Source organism: Narcine bancroftii, chromosome 12 (genome assembly GCF_036971445.1).
Source record: "Narcine bancroftii isolate sNarBan1 chromosome 12, sNarBan1.hap1, whole genome shotgun sequence".
NCBI lineage: Eukaryota > Metazoa > Chordata > Chondrichthyes > Torpediniformes > Narcinidae > Narcine > Narcine bancroftii.
The window spans coordinates 88,771,259-88,789,702 of record NC_091480.1 but is presented as its reverse complement, the minus strand read 5'-3'; the positions used below and the strand labels follow the sequence as shown (position 1 = coordinate 88,789,702).

Here is an 18,444-nt window from a genome sequence, read left to right as displayed (position 1 = left end):
CAGTTGGAAACTGAAGGGCAAAGAGGGTAAAGTCGAAACTAAGAAACTCCTAATCTGCAAATATCGAAAGAAATGAGATCGAGGTAAATCATATTTCATGGATAATTGTTCAAATGACATGAAAGAGTTATCCAAGAATAAATCCGAAAAGCATGTTATACCTTTAACTTTCCAGAGTAAATAAGCTTGATCAATTAGAGAGGGATGAAAAAGGAAATTTAGTACAATAGGAGTTTCCAAGATAAAATGACTTAGGCTAAAAAATCTCCGGAATTGAAACCATATACGTAGTGTATGTTTAGCCATTGGATTATCAATTTGTTTATATAATTTAGTAAGAGTAAAAGGGAGAGCAGCTCCCAAAATAGAGCTAATTGAAAAATTTTGTATCGGTTTAATTTCTAAATTTACCCAGTAGGGATTTAGAGATAATTCTGAATAATTCAACCAATACCTTAAGTAACTAATATTAATTGCCCAGTAATAAATTCTAAAGTTGGGTAATGCCAACCCTCCCTCTAGTTTAGATTTCTGTAAATATTTTTTCTTTCGATATTTGCAGATTAGGAGTTTCTTAGTTTCGACTTTACCCTCTTTTCCCAATCGGGAGACTACGACTGTTTTAGAGGATATACTATATTCAAAATTCCCTCCAAAAGGTGTGATATCTAAATTATATAATATAATTACAAAAATAAATTCTGGGACTTTTGAAAAGTTTAAAAATGATTGGGAAAGAGAACTCAACCTTCATATTTCTAATGAAAATTGGAATAAAATTCTGCGACTGGTAAACTCTTCTTCTCTATGTGCAAAACATTCACTAATACAGTTTAAAGTTGTTCATAGAGCTCATATGTCTAAAGATAAACTCCATCGCTTTTATTCTCATATAGATCCTATATGTGATAAATGTCAATTGGAAATAGCTTCCCTTACACATATGTTTTGGTCCTGTCCCTCTTTACAGAATTATTGGAAGGAAATTTTTTCCATTATATCTACTGTTTTGAATATTGATTTACAACCACATCCCATTACTGCAATTCTTGGATTACCTATGATAGATTTGACTTATTTATCTCTTCCTGCGGATCGTATGATTGCTTTTCTTACACTAATGGCTAGAAGATCTATACTATTAAATTGGAAAGAGGTAAATCCTCCCACTGTTTTCCAATGGTTTACCCAAACTATACTATGTTTAAATTTAGAGAAAATTAGAAACTCTGTCTATGAATCCCCTTCTAAGTTTGAGTTAACCTGGCGACCATTTATTCAATATTTTCATTTGTGGTGAGTTGATCTGGCTCTGTTTTCTTTCTATGATTATGTATGATAATTGGGCTGTAAGATGAGATCGGAGTGATCGGCGTGGTTTAGCTATATCTGTAGGTTTTTTTTAAAGTTTTTTTTTTAAGTTCTTTTTAATTCAGATTTGTTTTTTTTTATGTCTGGTTGCATGTTTATGTGTTTTGCACCGAGAAAAAGAGAATACTTGTACAATCAGATGATAATAAACTTGATTTAACTTAGCTGCTGGTGGGCAGTGCTTCTTGCTGTAATGGAGTTCTTACGCTTTGAAAAGCAACAATAAAGCACTTGTCAGCTGTATTTGTGTTCGTTTATCAAGTGTTTGCAGGTCCACTTTAACAGTGACAGTGTTCAAAAGTTGAACCTGGGCCATAAAGTGTGGCCTGAGTCGAAAAGTTCCCAGAATTTCACAGTGAATGGCAGGAAGGCATTGGGTTGGATGGTTGTAACGCGACTGATTGCACTCAGAGACAAGTGAGGAGTACCAACATGCTTTTAATAGCTTACAATCAATGGACGAGAGCCACATTAGTCCTCAGGTGAATCTGAGGTAAGGCGGGAAAACCAACGTTGATATTGGGGTAGGTGAGGGTGGAGCCAAGGGAGGAGCCAGCCATCTGAACAACACTCAGTCAGGGAATTCCAGTTCACTGCAATTTTCAACCCAAAATGTATGCTGTAATTCTAAACGTTAGCACTTGGTGTCATTGTAACAGTTTACCAAGGCAGTCAGCTACAGGCTCTTGGCATTACAGTTTTATCTTCAGAGCACCATCTGTTGTGTGAGAAAGATCACTGGACCACTGCACAGAATTGGTGCTGCTTGTAACTGAAAAACACATGTCAAGCAAAGATCCCCAGAGAAGTTCACATCAGATTTTTGACAACTTCAGCATGGATTATACTTGAGAGAGCTATGATTGCTGAGGGAAAGGTAACATGCACACTGGAATAATTAATTGACACAATATAGTGGTAGGACTGTGATTTATGATGGACGAATGTGCAGGGAGGGATTTGGAGGTTGATAGTTGATAGATTGTTGGAATAAAAGCGAGACAATTTAGCCTAAGACAAATGTGCTCCATGTACCACTTAATAGACAAATAAATAATTATTAAATGACTCTGACATTCTCAAAATTTTAAATGCTAAAAATGAATAGACAAACAAAATTACTAATATTCATTGGGAAAAAAACTAAAAAAAACATGGAAATAATTGATAACAGGTGAGAATTGATTTTGTCTGTGTGAAAGGAGCCAAAGGGAACAGGGAGAGAGACAGAGCTGCGGTAAGGTGACGGGGGAAGAAGTGGGCAGAATGTTTATGTAAGCGTATCTAGGTGGGGCAGAAAACAGAGAGCACCACTCTCTTTTCCTTACCCCCAGCCCAATAATTAATCTCCATCCCAAGGGTGCTCTCTTGAGCGTCACTCCTGGCCAGCATCTCATCGGGCCGCTCCAACACCTGGTGGTGGCTCAATGTGGGATCAATGGGGAAAAATGGCTGTTTTCCCTATCCCTCCTCTATGCAGCTGGAATCGCTCTGCCGGCGCCAGCCAGGGAAACACAGAGTGGTTCCAACTGCATGGGGGATTATGGGTAGGGAAATCGGCCATTTTTCCCATTGATTCCGCATTGAGCCATTGGCACTGATGAACAGACCTGAAGGCCAAAGTGGCCTGGTGAGGTTCCAGAGGCCATTTGGTCAGATGGGCTGTCACAGCCCACTCTGGCCATCCCCTGATGGCCCACTGGGCACCCCCTGACAGCCAACCCCAATGACAGCCTCGGCAAAAGCCTATCCTGTTCACCCACTGACAGCCCCACCGACAGTCCGGCCTGTTCACCTGCTGACAGCCCTGCCGACTGTCCGGCCCAGCTGCCCGCTGACAGCCCCACTGAAGGCCCTGCTGACTGCCCTGCCAACAGCCCGCTGACTGCCCCACCGACAGTCCGGCCTGTTCACCTGCTGACAGCCCTGCCGACTGTCCGGCCCAGCTGCCTGCTGACAGCCCCACTGAAGGCCCTGCTGACTGCCCTGCCAACAACTCGCCCCGGCTGCCCGCTGAATGGCCCACTGACAGCTGCCTGTGGAGATTTTTCAATTAATACCTCGCCAAATAAATAATCAGTAAATTGATGGGTGTTATTATTATTGATTTATTTAGACATTGCTTCACATAAAAATAAGAAATACTCATTAATGTTTTATTTAATGGAACAACAAACTGAACAAAGTAGCTCAAATATAGAATAAAATCTTAACTAAATAAGTTACTTCCTAGAGTCACAACCTATATCCACACCTGAGTGTGTGGTGGCGGTTTCTGTGGTTTTATTTAATGGGGGGGGCGGGTGCTGATGTTAGCGGCAGTCCTAGGGTGTCACTTATCCTAGATACAACACTGGATGTTTAACAAAGGTCAGAGATTGATCTGGACTTCTCCCCTTAGCCAAACCTGTCTTTGTACTGAGATATCCTGTTTTTCACTTTTTCCTTGAATCAGGTCCAAAACAACTGCAATATATAGAATCTTTCATGCAGTGAAAAAACCCGACTGTAAAGGCGGAGATTCTCCATCCTTACGTAAGGAGAGTTAACTCTATCAATGCAGTGTGGCTGGCTCCAAGGCGTCGACGGCAATTGGGGTGATTCCATCAGCCCATGACCAGTTTCTCCTTTCCCTCCATGACCCCCTCAGGGAAGGGGCAGCTGGTGGGGGCCATCAGAAGCCTTCAGGCGGGGGGACGGGGGGGATGGCGGGAGCTATCAGGTCAGGGGTCGTCAGGGTAGGGGCCATCAAGGCAGGGGAGGCTGGCAAGAGCTGTCAGGGTGAGGGCCATCAGGTCAGGGGCAGCTGGTGGGAGCTGTCAGGGCAAGGGCCATCAGGGCAGGGGCCAATAAGGCAGGGGTTGTCAAGGCGGGTGGCCATCAGGGCAGGGGCAGCTAGTGCACATTAAGAAAGGGGTGGCCGGCAGGGGCCATCAGGACAAGGGCCATAAGGGAAGGGGTGACTGGCATGAGCCATCAGGACAAGGGCCATAAGGACAGGGGCAACCGGCAGGAGCTGTCAGGTTGGGGGCCATCAGGTCAGGGGTGGCTGGCAGGGGCCATCAGGGCGGGCCATAAGGGCAGGGGCCATTAAGTCAGGGCCGCCTATGGCGGTGGGGCCATCAGGGCAGGGGCAGCCGGTGCGGGCTGCAGCAGCACCTCATCAGGCCGCTTGAGCCTTTGGGGCCGCTCATCAATGACTCCAAACGTGGCAGAGCAATGGCCGTCTTCCCCACACATAATCCCCCACGCCGCTGGTACTGTTCTGAGGGTTGCCCTGACAGTCACCCTGCCTCCATCGGCTCCAGAAGGCACTACGAGGCGCCGCTCAACATGAAAGGTAAATCTATGTTTTCCCTCTGTGCTTATAGGCAGCCTCCTGGTGGAGGCCTGGCAATCTTTATCTCCTGTGGATACTGCAAGACTTTTTACAACAATCACAGCATCTGCAGACTTCTGTGTTTCACTGGAAAATTGAAGTTGCAGGCAATTTAAAGCACAGGGTTAGCTTTGTGGATTAAGTAGTGGTTTTGAAGTGGTCAGGCAATCCGCATTTTAATTCACCAAAGTGGGGAAGATCGTACTGTGACCTCCAAATGAAGTTCACTAGATCTCCAGCTGTCTTTTATTTCAGGTTTCCGTCAACTATCCTTATTTTATTCAAAATGTTAATATTGTTCACCCTTTATTTCTCCTTCCAGTTTCATGCCTGCCAGAAAGGCCAGCTGCCACAACCGACCTTTCGCCACCCTCTCTCAGCCGGCAACATCTCCTTTTGTGTCATTCAGTCACTTTAGATCTTCGCTCTGTCACAGATGTTAATGTTGTACTCTTCGTCGTAATTTAAAGCAGTGTTGAGTTCTAAATTTTACAAGTTCTGATTAAAGAAAATATTAATTTTTTCTCACTCTCTCTATGAGGCCTACTGAGTATTTTCCTTCTTAAGGTTCCATGGTTAATATTACAATATCATAACTATATTGAATGGGCAACCAGTTCATTGGTGATGAATTAATGATCTGTAACTTTCAGATTCTTGAGCTCTAGAGCTTTAAAACATATCTGAACAGATTAGGCTTTTGCAGGTTTTTTTTTTAACCATTTGTTCTCACCTAATAAGCCCATTTGGTTTGTCATCGTTAAACCGAGGGCTACATGGAATTGCTAATCTTTTTCTCTGTGATTTTTTTTTGTGTTCCTCATAGCCGATGGTTTCCACTGCCACTGAAATCACATGAGATCATCTATCACAGCCAAACAGGATCATAATCAGCCAATGTACTGAAGCTTGCGAGATTTTATTGTGCTGCACTCTACCGTTAAAAGCTTTCCACCTGCTTGGCAAGTGGTGCAGTTAACATAAAGCGCGCCAAGGACACAAGCTGCATGCTCCAGTTATCATGTTGTCAAAGCAAGCCAGTGCTGTAGGAAGAAATTATGATTAGTGGTTTGCAAATGATAGTGGATGAAGATTGATGGACTGGCAGGGTGAACACAGTAATGAGTCTTCTGGTGAACAACATGCAAGGAAAAAAAATCTGTGGTCTTTCAAAATAAGATTGATTTGTTTAAAGAGAATGCTGTTGTTGCTTCGGGCAAGGAGACTGATGACTCATTAAGGAATAACACATTATAGAACCTCAACATGTTAGCACAATTTTACTCAGCAAATTCTAGTATACGATAATCACAGCCATCACATATAATAGAGAAATACCAGAAGAATTGAACGAGCATCAGGGTACATAATTAACAAATTGAAGCTGCATAAATGCTACCTTAAAAAACTTTCTTATAGAACCTTTAGTTTACTGTCACAGTTTATATAGCATGGTAAAAACAGACCCTTCGGCCAACCCACATATTTTTTGGGATATGGGAAGAAACTAGATTTAGAGATTTCAGATTTATTGTCAGAGTACACGCATGACAACCCTGAAATTCTTTTTTTCCTGCGGGCAAAGGTAGAATGAGCACTTATTGCTAGTGTGGAAAAAATCTGTACTCAATGTAAACAAATAAAAAATGTCAACAAACTAATTGTGCAAATCAGAAAGAGAGAAAAAAACAATCAATAAAGTGCAAAAGTAAGAGTCCTTAAATGAATCCATGATAGAGTTTGTCGTTGAGGAGTCAGGGTAGCAGCTGTTCCTGAACTTGATGGTGCGAGTCTTGTGGCACCTGTACCTCTTCCCGATGGCAGCAGCGAGAACAGAGCGTGTGCTGGGGGGGGTGTGGATCTTTGATGATTGCTGCTGCTCTCCGACGGCAGCGTTCCCTGTAAATATTCTCGATAGTAGGAAGGGCGTTGCCTGTGATGTCCTGAGCTGTGACCACTACCTTTGTAGGGCTTGATGCTCAGAGGTATTGGTGTTCCCATACGAGACTGTGATGCAGCCGGTCGGCACACCACATATCTGTAGAAATACGCCAGGGTTTCCGGTGTCATACCAAACCTTCACAAACTCCTGAGGAATTAAAGGTGCTGAAGTGCATCTGGAACATCTGAAATAAAGTCACATGGAACACATGCAAATTTCACAGAGAGAACACCACAGATAAGCAATGAATCAGGAACAGTGGGACAACAGCTCTAATCATTACATGCATCTGGAGATCACAACCACTGTTAAAGCAAAATACACTTTGTTTCACAGAATCAGTGGGAGTTAGACCATTTAACTTTAAAGACAAATCTCAATGTTTGTTTTTGAATTACTGCTTACAGGTTCAGTTTAATTTAAGATCCAGCACGGTTGTGGTGCGCTGTCTTACAGAAGGCAGTCACAAGACTTAAAGACCCATCAACAGGCTTTATTCCACTTAAAGTCCCTCCTGCAGTTAGTTGTGCTGGCTCTGTGTGACTGACCTCGAGGGGCCGGATATGGCTTATATCCTGGTGGATGATTGGCAGCCGACCGAGTGAGGCTTGGCCCAATCAGGCCGGCTGATTGTCAACCGACCAGGTGTTGTCTTGTCCTCCAGTGCTCTTCCTGCAGGTACACAGGTCGCCCCCTACAGTAGAATAGTGGTGTATCACCACAATGGTAGCAGGCCAAGAGCCCATGCCACTCACATGCACCCATGTGACCAATTTAACCTACTAATTCCCTTGCATCTTTGAAACATGGGAGGAAACTGGAGCACTAGCAGGAAACTCACGCAGACTCAGGGAGAATATTCAAACTTCTTACCGACTGGACCAGATTCGAACACTGGTCACTGGTGCTATAATAGTGTTGTGTTATTCATACTAGCCAGAGGATTTCAATGTAAGCTCTGAAATGCCATCACAGTGTCATACAGGATGACTTTCAAATGATCCTATACAATGTTATAAAAGAGAAAGGAGTGTTTGGGCCTTTCAGCCTCTGAAGATCACAGGTTTGACCTGCAGTCTTTGCTGAGTTCCTTGACTCCTGCAAGAGCAATAGTTCATGCTCAACAACGGACTCGTATAGCAGGCTTGGAAGGGGAAAGACAACTTGAATTAATGCTATAGATTGCTCTTCGGCAAGAAAAAATATTTAATGAGAGATGGATTAGAGTAAAAAGTGATGGCCTCCATTTTAGGGATTAATAGACAAAGATTAGCAATAGGATTCCCTGATTCCAGGAAATATGACTGTGTTTATTTTGTTCTTGGCTCTGAGGCCAATTGTGATAACTCACTGAGGAAACACAAGCAACTGCAGACACAGAGGGAAGCTGGAGAGGCTTCCATGGAGGACAAATTGACCACAGGTCACATCTCCAGAATGGAGGCCCATCGCCTTCCCAAGATCGTGTTATATGGCGAGCTCTCCACTGGCCACCGAAACAGAGGTGCACCAAAGAAGAGGTACAAGGACTGCCTAAAGAAATCTCTTGGTGCCTGCCCCATTGACCACCGCCAGTGGGCTGATATCGCCTCAAACCGTGCATCTTGACACCTCACAGTTCGGCGGGCAGCAACCTCCTTTGAAGAAGACCGCAGAGCCCACCTCACTGACAAAAGACAAAGGAGGAAAAACCCAACACCCAAACCCAACCTACCAATTTTCCCTTGCAACCGCTGCAACCGTGTCTGCCTGTCCTGCATCGGACTTGTCAGCCCCAAACGAGCCTGCAGCTGACGTGGACATTACCCCTCCGTAAATCTTCGTCCACGAAGGCAAGCCAAAGAAGAAGAAAGAAGAACATTCTTCTCCAGTCCTTGGAACAAAAGCATGCAGACACACATCCAGACATAATACACATACAGAAAAATAATGCAAATACAGGATAAGTATTATATCTATAAAGATTAATAAATAAATAAATTTTGTTTTGTACAAATGAGCATCTCAGATGTCGATATTAATGCCACCTGGTTGGACGGTGCCCAGTTGGAAGATGAGATGTTGTTCCTCCAGTTTACGGGTGATCTCATGAGACCATGGACAGACACGTTGCCAAAGGAATGCGATGGAGATTTGAAATGGATGCACCTTTCTACCAGATATCGACCTCTGTCTTTTGTTAATCCCCACCCCCCCCTCCACCCCTTTGCTTCTGCATGGTATTTCCATTCCCTGTCTCCTTTCTCACAGGCATGATAAATTCTACCTAGTCTCTTATCACATCCAATTAACACCTTTTGTTGATCTGGATTCCTCCTCCCTTATTGTTTGAATTCTGAGACTTTCTGATATATCCTGTTTCTACCTTTTCTGATTCTTTTTCCTTGAGGAAGAGCTCAGACCCGAAACATCAGCTTTGTCTCCTATAGATGCTGAATAGACGAGCTGGGTTCCTCCAGCATTTCCAGTGTTTTCACTACAATCTCAGTGTCTGCAGCCTATCATCTTATCTCTGTGATACTCCTGTATCTCTTGGGGCCCTTTTCAAGACAAAGGTTGGAAGGGAAGCTGGAAAGCACAGAAAGGAATAGGGAGGTGGCAGATGTTTGGTAGAGGTAGGAAGGCAGGAAATAACTCACACTGCTTTTTCCAATAAAATATATTATACATGGATGTGATGATACAACCACGACACTGGTCGTACTCCTATCAGCCTCCTGCAGGAGGCAACCACTGTACCTGCAGGTAGGCAACCTGGGAGGCTGGCCCCAACAGCTGGCTGTCAATCACCAGCCCGTATAAAGACTCAGGTCAGCCCCTTCGGGGGACAGTCAGACACAAGTGGAGCCAGCAAAGATACTAAGACTGGTGTATGTTTAAGCTAATTAAAACCTGTTGTACAGTCTGTGGACTTTGCGTTAGAATCATTCACGCAGCAACACTCACAATGGACAATTGAATACAGAACTGACTGGTTTGCAGACAAATTATGTTTGAAGAAGTTTTGTTGTATGAGGTTTTGCAAGTAAGATTTCTAAAATGAATGTCTGTGTTTCAAGAAAGCCTTAACTAAGCCTTTAATATTCTACTTATTTAAGAAGTGAAAGGATATTTCATTTGACAGAAAAAAATACTGCTGATGCTTGAAATCCGAAATAAAGCACAAAGTTCTTCAGCTGGTCAGGAAGAGAAGCAGAGATAACATTTCATGTGAATATCCTGTCCTCAGAACTACGGAGGAAAGGAAACAAGTTTATGTTACAGAGAGGGTGGGGGAGGATTGATAAGAGAAAGAAATATGAATGTTTGCACAATGACGCTACTGCAAAACGCCGAATTTTGTGACTTGTTCATGCCAATAAATTCTGAAACTGTCTGAAAGAGTGAGATTAAGCTATAGATAACGATCAGATTATCAAAGAAAAGCATGCAGTGGAAAATTAAAAGTACTTCATTGATGTTATGAATATTATTGGAGGAATTTCTCCACACTCATGGCACAAACAATTCACAACATGTGGAATATGAAACATTGTCCACAATATTGTTGGTTTAAAGATCCTACAAGAAAATTATATTTTAATATGGGGAAAATGCTCGATGTCTTGCACATATAATTTTCTTCCCATACATTAATAACCTTCAATATATGCATCAGAGCAAAGCAGCAAATACTTGTTGCTAAATAGATAAATAAACTAATGAAAGTTAAAATTGTTGCTGGTATTGATTTGGGCATCCTATAACAACACAGTGAGTCATCTTTCCTCGTTCAGAATGTGAACAATATCTTAAAAAGTGTAGTATTGTTGAAATATTAATATACAAATATTGAAGTTTGCACAAAAATTCTGGAGAAACTCAGAAAGTTATTGTGATGCGCTGTAGTGCGAACGAACAAGCTCAAATTATGAAGGCTGTACTACAGGCTTTAATTAGCTTAAAACAAGGTTCAGCAGCCCTTCTGGCTCCATGTGCTCTACTGCCTACACAAGGGCCGGCGTGAGCCTTTGTATGGGGCTGGAGATTGACAGGGGGTAGGTGGAGCCAGCCTCCCAAGTTACCTCCCTGCAGGTACAGTGGGCCGCCCCCTGCAGTAGGCAGGCAGTCACAGACAGTCCAGTGGTTGTATCACCACAGTTGTGCAGCCTTCTTTATGTAGCAAAGCTAAAGATACATAACCAACATTTAGGCGCCGAGCCCTTCGTCAAGGGATGAACCTAAAGCATGCACAGGTCGTGAATAAAATGGTGGGGGTGGGGCAGGGCAAGGGCAGGCAGAGGAGCACTTGGCCACAGGAAGAAGGTCATAGGTAGATATGGGAGGGAGGCCACGAGGTAAAAAAGCCGGGAAGTGATGGGAGAGGGGATAACTCTGAATCAAAAGGGAAGGGGGTGGGGAGACTTCTCTGGTTTCCGTTAGGACATCCTCCCCATCCCTCTCTCTCTCTCTCTGTCTCCTTTTCTCTAGCTCCCCACCCCCTTCCTTCTCCATTCAGAGAGGGTGGGGCCTCCCCTGATTCTCTCCCTCCCACCATTTTATTCAGGTGCCTGCCTTAATGAAGGGTTCAGGCCTGAAATGTTGGTTATGTAACTTCATCTTTGCTACATAAAGAATGCTACATGACTTGCCAAGTTTCTCCAGCATTTTTGTGTAAACTACAATCAATGGTTTTGTGCTTTACTGGATGTTCGTTTTCTAAGTTTCCTTTGGTGTGAGGGATGAAAGATTAAGGTTGATTTAGTATGGATTGAACTCAGAAAATATAAATGGCCAAAGGTATCCCGTCCAAATTCTCACAATTCTGAAAGAACAAACTGTGAAATGAATGGTTAAAAAGGAGATTCAGAGATGTTAGCACACAGAATATGAAATAATCCAAATAATGAAAACGTCCTAAGCTTATCAATTCAAATTTAAGATAAATTGCTGAGGGTTCACCTCATCAAAGTCACAGAGTTGGATACCTGTCCATCCTGTAGTGGTAGAGTGCCAGTGCTCCTCCTGACCACTGGAGGGAGTCAGAGACTAGTTTGTTGCAGCTTCAAATGGATTCGAGATGAATGCCTCCACACAGTCGTGAATGAGTTCAATAGCTAATGAAGTATAGTTGTTTTTTTTTAAAAAAAACAAGTTTCTTTATTGCAATGAAAGAAACATCACATGGTACCAGGAGAAACTGAATCACGGGAGGTGGCCACACACGAGAATCAGTCCATCATCGGCAGGTGATGGCAGGTGTTCCTTAATCATACTAAAACTCTCAAAACCTTCACTATAATCCCAGCCTTCAGGAACTTTATACCACATCCTAAAGCGATCAGACATTCTTAAAATCATGAAAAAGCAGAATATCCCTTTCAGTCTGATTTGCAAAGATTAAATAAAACATAGTTGAGTCTTCACGATCTTTCGTGATAACAACATTGGCGTGATACCAGATACACCTGCAATCACACCAAGTTTTATTGCAAACTTGCCTTCTGATGGTGATATACTTGTCAGGCTTGATACCAAATTTGCCTTTTCCATTATGTGAGTAATCCACTTGTCCCTCTAAAGTGAATAGTATCACCAATCTTCAGATCTTCCAAGTATTGAGTCACTTTTTTTCCACCTGTAGGGAATTTGGGTTGCGCTCCTTTAAAAACAGATCTTCGCAACAAGATTCTTATCACAATCATTGGTAAATGGTTTGCTCTACAAGACTTCTATCAACTCTGGCAGAAAGGCATACATGTTTTACCACAGGCAAAACAAGAATATGACTCGCCGAAGAGCAAAGCAAAACTGTCTGGCGTCATGACTCACTACCTCTATCTATTAATTGCAGCGGGTATTTCTCATTGGGATCTTGGAAGGTAACCCTGGGTTTCTTTTTTTTAGATAATACATTATGGCCACAGTAACTCTAACAGTTGTCAAAAGAATGGCACCAAATGCAAGGAGCACTCCCAATGTCAGTGACTTGTTATCAAATGGGAGACTGAATCTATAAAAAGGAACTGCATGCTTAAAATGTTTGTGCTGCCAATGTGTTTACGTTTGTGTTGAACTTTAAATTGAAATGAATACTGTATTAGTGTGTCATGCTGTTAGATTAAACATCTCAAGGAAAGCGGATGTAGTGATAGAGTTCTAGTGATCCTCCTGACCACTAGAGGGAGATGGAGACTAGCTTGTTGCATTTTTGGTTGGATTCAAGATGGATGCCTCCACACGGTCGTGAATGAGTTCTATAGCTAATAAAGTATGGTTGTTTTAAAAAATCCCAAGTTTTTTAATTACAATAAAAGAAACATCACACATCCCATGTTTTGGTTTAATAGAATGACAATGGTCCAAGGTGTTGTATGCTTAAGATAATCAGTCTCTGCTTCCTGACATAGGTTCTGTGATCCCTTTGTAAATTAACTTGTGCTTTAACATTTATTTAATTTACTTCCTTAGAATAATCAAACTCTTGGAACACCAAAATATCTTCTACTGGCCCTGTCACTTTATTTGATTTTATTTAATTTCTAACTATTTGGTCAAAAAGGAAATGCCCTTTGACCTTTCAATCTTTCACTGAACATCATGTGTGACTTTCTCTTCAAATTCATTTTGTTCCCTAATCCATAATAATTCAATAAAAACAAAAAAAATAGATCAAACATATGCCAACTGATTAGTTTTAGTTTTAGATAACATTGAAACTTCAATAAATAGAATTTCATCAATAAATTAATTGCACTTAACCAAAACATTCTGTTACATTAAATCCATTTGCAAATAAACTCATGGCATCACAAAAGCAGTCACCATTATGCCACTTTTATTTAACTTGGGACAGAGAGGTAACTCAAAACACTTTGGAGAATAAGAGTAATTAATCATAATCAAAATTCACCAAAAATCCATCTGTGGTTAGAGCAATATCAACATCAATATAACTTTTGCTCATGTAAAAGGATCAGTCCCAATCAATACCCGTACATTTGCCATTTTGAGAAAGGATCAAATATATTTCTATACTCAAATCTGCGGCAAGGAGTTGAAGCAGATTTTGGTGTTTGAGATATTACTAACTGCTTTCAGATGGTAAAAGTGGGAGAGAGAAAAATCTGTATTTGTGAGATATCAAAGTCCATGCAACCAACCATCTGGTTTTGTACAGGAAACTTAATCTGAATGAACAGTTTAACAGTTGAAGTCTATTTCTTTTATAATTTGAGAATAAGCAATCAAACTTAACAATGCGCCAGAGTGAACTCCACTTGAACTGGCCGATAATTTGCGATTGTTTTGCAGTTTGATTCCCTAAAATTGACATTCTTGCCAAAAACTCCTCATCCTGTTCAGCTTAATCAGCCCTTTCCACATTCCTCGTAAAGATAAACATTCAAACTCATCTTGCTCATCTCCCAGTTAGTATTGCAATCTCTTTCCACCAACACTAAATAAACACAGCTTCTTTGGATATTAGAAACGATTAATTTTGTTCAGACAAAGACGTTGATTTTCATGAAGTACAAAGATTATTCAATGCATAATTCATGTCTGGGCTCAGTTAGAGGATGTTTCTCAGAAGAGCACAAATTGGGGGAAAAATAACACAAGAAGAAAAATAATAAGTAGGGATAGTCCATTAGGGTATGAAGCCTGCCTTGTCTTTCAACATGATCTGCCCCAGGAATCAACTATTCTTCTGTGCCAGTTCCCAATAAATCTGATGATTTGGGCCCTGTCGGCTGCCACACAGTTAATACTGCAACACGAGCAAGTCATTCCTATTCTTAAATTCCAACACCTTCACGATATAGACTTACCTTTTTGTTGGACCTATCTGCTAATGTTTTGTGATTCATGCACTAGAAAACCTAGCGAATCACTCCCCATTTAGATCATTTTAAAAAAATAAATAAATTTAGACATCCAGCACTGTATTAATCTAATTTGGCCCTACAAGTCTATGCCGCCCAATTTACACCCATTGACCTACACATTTTGGAGGAAACTGGAGCCACCAGAGAAAACCCACGCAGACACGGGGAGAATGTACAAACTCCATTACAGACAGCGCGGGATTCGAATCCGGGTCCAGTCCCGATCGCTGACCGCTACGCCAACCTTACCGCCAGATAAGCCATATCTGCCTTTTGGTTCCTTTACTAAAGTTTGTGACCTCTCATTTTTCAATGTCAAACTCCATCTGCCAGGATTTTCCCTAGTCACTCAAACAATCTCATCCCTTGGTAGGATCGCAACATCCATATTATAATGTGCCTTTTCCCTATTTTTGTATCATTAGCTAACATGGAAATTTTTTATATTATTCTCTCTTCCATCTGATAAACATAAATAGTAAAAAAAAAAAAAAATTATTTTTATCTACGTATTTTTGTCCTGCATAGTTATTGCTTGTACTCTGCAGGTTTTGCACCAGGAACAGAGAACACTGTTTCGTCAGGTTGTGCTTGCATTAACTTAATCTTGAGTAAACAATTGAAGGGCAGGAACCTATTCTTCGTGTACTTCATTAATTGCAACCCTCCATTCTAAAAAGGACCTATTTATTGGAGAAGAAAATGTTTTGTATGAATTCCAGAAAAATGATTGATAATTGACTTCCATTTTCCTTTTCTTCTTTGCCTCTTCTTGGAGAAGGAGAGCTTGATCAATGGAGAAAAAAAGTAAGATGTCAGTGTTTGAGGTGCCGGGCGAAATATTTATTTTGTCTGAAGCAAACGGAGGGAGAAGCCTAGAATTTGGGAGAATGTCTGATAGTATACAGAACTCAAAGAAGCCAGGTTTGGCCCCATTCACTAACCCTGAGCTTTTGTGGTTAAGGCTTTCCCTGACACAAGTGGTGATCAGCTTTCAGTCATGTGCTGCCTGTCACTTGTTGGTGTACGGAAATTGATCACATCTGCTTGCTCTGTGGAAGCCCTCATAAATAAACTGTATAATTATGTAGGAGTGGGACAAAGCAGAAGGTTGGATTGAAAAGATTGATTCAAATGTTTGTTTTTAATCTAAGAAATATACGGCATTGATTTCCAACTCAACTTGTATGAACAATTGGCAATGAAATCAGTAGTGCAAAATAGCAAATGTTCACAGAAAATATAAAATTTCTTTTAATCTCAGAACAAATTCATTTTAAGGTGGACATCAAGTTGCACATAGTTTGGCAGTATGTTAAATGGTGAAAGGAAAAACAAGTCCTTGTCAATTGCAGTGAAAGGCAAATGTGTGGTGCTGTTACTCAAAATGATAGAAGGACTAAAGGGCTGCTTATAAGCCGAAGAATGGATCATTAAAGAGCAGCTGATTGACACGATGAGTCAAAAAAATCATTCCAATATGCACTGTGTAAAGGTGCTGAGTTATTGAACAGCCAAATGAGTGATTCCCCATTCCAGAGTTCAAAGCCCCCTTGAAGTATTATTTTAAGCCAGGGTTTCCCAACCAGGGGTGTGAGATAGCATTCCAGGGGGTGCGAGATAACATTTCAGTTTTTTTAATAAATCCATACTCCTTCAATTTGGATATTATGTCGGATGATGAAGAGCTGAAGGAAGATCTTATTGAACTGTGCACAAATCGTGTTCTTGAAATGCAGTTTGAAAGCCAAACTTTGGAACAATATTGGTGTTTGGCCATGGACATGTTTCCAAGTCTTGGTGAAAAAGCACTAACTGTGCTCATCCCATTCGCGATGACATACTTATGCGAGTCTGGATTTAGGGCCCTTTTGTCAATCAAGACAAAATCTAGAAAACCGCTTGGGTGCACAGGCAGACACGCGGATTGGTGTCTGCAACAAAGTGCCACGTTTTGAAAAACTCTTAAGCAATAAACAGGAACAAAAGAGTCATTAAATTTAAATTGGCATATGAACATTTGAACATTAGTTCTTTAATTTTTTTAAAGAAATTTCATCCAAGGATGGAAATTAGAGTTTATGCAACTTTTAATTTGTTGTAATATTTTTTCTTTTCCATATGTTTCATTTTTGTTTATATATTATTAAAAAATGATCATACAAATTTGTTTTGGACACCTTCACCTTTATTCTGAAATAAATTATTACTTTAAGGGGTGCGAGAACATATTAAAATTTTTTAGGGGTGCGGGGCATAAAAAAGGTTGGGAACCACTGTTTTAAGCTATATAGTCTGTTTAACCTTTAAGATGTATCCTTCTAGGCTCTTCACCTGAGTAACAATGAATTTTTGCTCTTTTTAACTCGGGGAACAATGGCTTTTAAACTGCAAGAGGCGCAACAAGACAAGCTTCACAAATTTAACCACACGTCTGCAAAGATACATCATTGTGGCAAAGCAGACTTGAGATTTCCTGTCAGATTTCCTGGAGTTGACTATTTTCTGCAATGAGGCTTCAGAAAATGAACAACCCTTGGTATCAGTTTAAAAAAAGAAAAGCATCTATGCTGCATAGCAAAGAATACAATTTTTAAGTGGGGAAATAAAATGGAACTTCGACGATAAGAACCTTGTCAGTCCATCACAAAGTCATTTATTTAGGAGCTAGAAAAAAACAAACTACTGGAGGAAGTCATCGGGGGTGATCAGCAGCTGTGGGGAAAAGTTAGGAATTAAAAAGATCACTTAAAGCATCTTTAATTTCCATTTTGGACAATTAAGCTTCTTATTATTTATAAAACAATGGCCAGATAATTAAATAAATAATATTAATTACAAAGAATATGCTGAAACAGAATTATCTTTTAAAACTTGCAGGATGTGAAAGCCAAGGCAGTAACTTAGACTGGAAAGGGATGGTGGGGATGTGTTCGGCAGGACAGATTGCCTGGTTCAGGACAATTGCATGAAATATGCTGACAAAGCATGTTTCTTGAAACAAGCAGGGCCAGAACTCTTATTAAGAGATAGAGCGTGTTGAAAAATCCAAAGAACAATGTTGCTAAAATAAATGAAATGTTTTGCATAATTCTGGACAAGTAATATAGGGTTATCATTGTTCGATCTCTAGTAGAACACAATACAGTAAAATCCCTGCTATCCAGAATTCAAGCAACCAGCAGCCTCAAGCAACTGGCAAAAAAAAAAATCGAGGAAAATAAGTAGGTAAAAAGCACCTCACCTATTCACGCAACACGCAATCTCAAGCAAACGGAAATTCACTTATACAATCCTCATAGGTGTGGGATTTCAGGAGTTTCACGGTACATACTTCTGAAAGGAACAGGATTGAAAAGCCTGGTAACCCGATAGTGAACAGGTGAAACATAAGCCCTTTTTATGCAGAAACCCCATGTTAAAGTGGCTCAAGTAAAAACAAAGGTGATTTTACCCTTTACGGTGATGGTGGATCCATTATGGAATTGGGATCCATTATGCAGTTGGGAGCCGGCTTCCAGGTCGGGGTGAATGTTGCAGTAGCGCCACCCACCACCATGACTCCAAACATTCGAGCCAAGAAGGGAAAGCAGCCTACACTCGGAAGGAGCAGGTAAGAGTGCTAGTGGAGATCGGTGCAACATTATATCCTCTATTAACCATATGGGTTTTTTGAAAAGATTTGAGCTCCTGGGTTGTGGGGTGGTGGCGTCATCAAGACATAATCGGCCCTCCCCTTTGGAGCCGCATTCAGTGGCAATCCTTTTACAGAGGAGATGGAGCAACTTCACTTCACCTCTGAGTCTACCCCCACCTCAGGCAGATGGAAGAACAAGTGAGTTCAACCAATCAATCCTTTTATGGAGGTAAGTGAAGTGATTTAA

The 18,444-nt window shown here is 41.1% G+C and overlaps 1 pseudogene; it reads right to left on the bottom strand.

The window, feature by feature from the left end:
* Positions 1-11,876: 11,876 nt before the first annotated feature.
* Positions 11,877-14,542, bottom strand: LOC138746679 (NADH-cytochrome b5 reductase 1 pseudogene; annotated as a pseudogene).
* Positions 14,543-18,444: the final 3,902 nt, after the last annotated feature.